Here is a 4,027-nt window from a genome sequence, read left to right on the forward strand (position 1 = left end):
GCACGGATCGGGAGAGGAGGCGATGTGAGGGAGCTCGGGGTCAGCGGTGTCACTGGGGCGCGACACGCGATCTCTACGAGGAAGAGGCTATCGGCGTCGTCACGGGCGGCTGTGAGAGGCGCTGTTGTGTTTTGAGGGAGGCTAGGATGGCTTGAAGGGGGCGGCGAGCTTAGGTTGGAGAAGCAGGAGGTGACAGAGGAGGAGGTTAGATCTCGGGTGCTTGGGGAGCAGGGGACGCTGTGGAAGGTAGAGGAGGTGGTCGGCGGTTGGAGTTCGTCGAACGAGGAAGGAGGTCGGGTCAGTGGAGGGAAGGACGCGGGGAGAGGGAGCGACGGTCAGGGCGGATCTGACGTGATGGGGAGAAAGAGGAGAGAGGGATGATGGAGAGGGGATGGTGGGAGTTGTGACGGCGGTAGCTGGCCGGAGTAGGAGGCCGACGGCAGTGTTGGCCGAGGGGGAGGTAGATGTTGGTCGCGGGGAGAGAGACTAGAGAAAGAAGTAAGGGTGGGGCGTGGACATGAGAGGAAGAAAAAGAAAAAGAAAAGGAAAATTATTAATATATAGGGTTAGGGTTTTGAAAAAATAATTAAAAATAAATAATTACTGGTACTTAAAAATTAAACTAATTACGGAATAATTATCTAAAAAAACGTATCAATTATATTAATACAACCGCTGATACGCAACTAAAGAAATAATACTATAAATTGTACAATTAAACAAGAATAATTAATAAAACATATAATTACTTATTTTAAAAATTAAATAATTATAGAATAATTATATACACAGTAAAACTTACCAGTTATACTAATACGACAGATAATATGTAACAGTAGAAATAATACAACAAATTATATAAATAATACAACGTATTATACAAAATAATATATAATTATTACAATGTATTATTTAAAATAATTCGTAATAGTATCGATAACACAACAGATTAATTCCAGAAATTTTTACCGTACAAAATAAATTTATAAATATTAAAATCATCTAAGTAAATATAAAATTTGGATTTTTAAATCATAGAAAATTCTAGAAGCCCGAGAATATACAAATACTATTTTAAAAATCATAATTAAATATTTTAAAATATCAAAAAAATATTTTAACTAGTATCAAAATTCATGGTCCTTACATTCTACCCCCGTTAAAACAAATTCCGTCCTCAGAATTAAAATAAAAGTAATGTACCAAAAAACCCCAAGGATAGAGATATGGAACTATATCCATATGCAAAGGAGAATGTAAAACAATAACGACGTAAGATAAGATATAAGAGCGATAGCTGAGATTCAGCATTTATATGGATGTAAAAATAAATATTCGTATGCTAGTATAAGGTAATACCAAGCAATTCAAGATTAATACATAAAATAACACTTAGTAGTGTATGAAAAATTTATGTCATAATATATGCAGCTGTATCACAATCATAAAATATGCTTGTATTCAGTACACATGAGACACAAAAAGGTGACAATTATCCTAAAAGAAATACATAGAAAATATAAATATATGATATAAATATATGTATCATAATAACATGAATACATATGCGTAATACACGAATCATTCAAAAAGTACGGAACATATATCAACATGATATTATTTATATATTATTATAAGTCAACACATCAAGGTGTTAAAATAAAATCAATAACACAGAATTGGTAAAATATAATTAATATATAGCATACAAAAATATGATATAAAATATAAATACATAATTCAAACAATTATCAATCACTAGAATATATGATAAAGTATATTAACTCAACAATATAATTAATTAAAAGAAGAGCATGAAGAAGATAAAATACAAAATGTAAATCACTCATACGTAAGCAGATGATAAATATGATAAAACAAAAACATAAAAATACAATATAATTAACAAGTGAATTATATACAAGCAAAAGGAAAAGAAATATTTGAAGAGCATGTAAGCAAAACAAATAGCACAGAATCAAACGTATATATAGTTTAGATAAATATAGAGGATAACATAAAATACATATAAATAGTCAAAGAAATATTAGTAATATTCATAAGGTAAAATAATAAATATAACCAAGATACAACAATAATAATTATTACTGTATAAATTCAATTCGGATATAGCAATATATAGCATCATAGTTAAAGTCACATAAATACAATCAGTATATTTATACATAAATAAAGATGTGTAATACACAAAACATAAACTATAGAAGATAAAATAAATTTATAACAAATGAAAACTTAAGAAGAGCATAAATTCGTATAATAAAAACACTGATATAGTGTAAATAAACATACAATGAATGATTGATTAACATGTGAACATAAACACCGATAATGCATGAAATAGAACACGATTAAACACAGTTGATACTAAAAATTATGAATGACTATAAATCAATAAAAAACATCATAAATATAATAATCTACGTGAATATACTATATTGAAAAGATAATAGTAAATATAAAAACAATGAGCAAGTAAAACACAACACAAGTAACAAAAATAATAAATAGAGAATAACAACAACAATAACACATAAAGACATAAAAATAAAAAATAAACTATAAAATAACACTAAAAAATAATATGTGTATACAATGAATATTGCCGATATGAAAAAATATTACATATCGAAGAAAAAACAACAATAACAAATATGCATACATACTATAAACAACCAATGCGTAATTACTATACATACTCATAAACATTATTTAGAATAATCTTTTATATTAGTTATAAAAGAATAATAACCAATGATACGAGATAATGTAACAAAACTATATAATTAGTAACTCAATCCAAACCTAACAACATGAATAATTTTTTTGAATATCAAAATAGAAATATTTTACTCTTAGAATAACAAAACCAATATGAACATACTAAAATAATCTAACAAGACAAAGCTTACTGATAAAAACTATATACTGAAAATGTAAAGAATAAAAATATAGTGCATATGTAGAATATTAAATTCATGAACTTATTAAAGTATATTACTAAAAATACGAACAATATACAATAATCTAAAACATAAATAAATAATAGATGGTATGATAGAAAACGCACACATACATAATGTAGATATGCAAAAGTATATTTTAAATACAAGAAAATAATCTGAATATCAGATATGCTATGTAATTGTAGACGGTAAAAAAATACCTCTGTGAGCTTGCAAGAAATACACCTGAATGATCAACTCGCCTGCACGAGCCAGAATCAACTGGGAATAGCGGAATTTCGCCTTTTACACAACTCGCCTGCCCGAGTCCAAAGTCGAATCCGCCCGCAAACCCCAAGGCCGCCAATATGGCCAGATGTCTGTTACCCCACGTGTTGAGATGGGCTTTCCCACCTCTCTCAACCCGAAGGGAGAGGGCACAGTACTCCAAGACTATCAAACGACCGCTCACAGTACAAAAGACTGGGCAGGTGTCGAGTCGACCTGAGCATTCATAAATGCAACTCACCTCGGCTGTCTGAGTCAGGAGACGAATCCGCCACCATTCGGCGAGCTGTCCAAACCCACTCGAGTGCCAGGAACATGCTTTCCCACCTCTCTTGACTTGAAGAGAGAAGACACGGTACTCCAGGCCCGCCGAATAGCCGCCCACAGTACAAGTGAGCAGACAGATGTCAAAGCAGCTTGCACCCTCATAAATACGACTCACCTCAGTTGTCCAAGCGAAGGGGGAGAGCCGCCGGCGCTCGGTGGTTGGTCAAATCCACGCAAGCATCCGACAGCCGTTGTCACGCATATGAGGAGGGGCTTTCCCACTCCTACGTGACGTGATGCAGAGCACAGCTCTTCGAATGACCACTGATGGTACGAATGAGCAGCAGGATATCTCCGAATAATATATGGTCACATCCCATAATTCAAGGAGCAGTCAAGCTATCCTTCTTCCATTTAAAAGCCTCTTCCAGCAAACTTTGAAAGAGGCCGGAAAACTTTGAGAAAAGCAGTTGAGACCGAGCTCCTTGCATAATCCTTACATCGCA

The sequence above is a fragment of the Asparagus officinalis genome, chromosome 6, assembly GCF_001876935.1.
Source record: "Asparagus officinalis chromosome 6, Aspof.V1, whole genome shotgun sequence".
In the NCBI taxonomy this organism is placed as follows: domain Eukaryota; kingdom Viridiplantae; phylum Streptophyta; class Magnoliopsida; order Asparagales; family Asparagaceae; genus Asparagus; species Asparagus officinalis.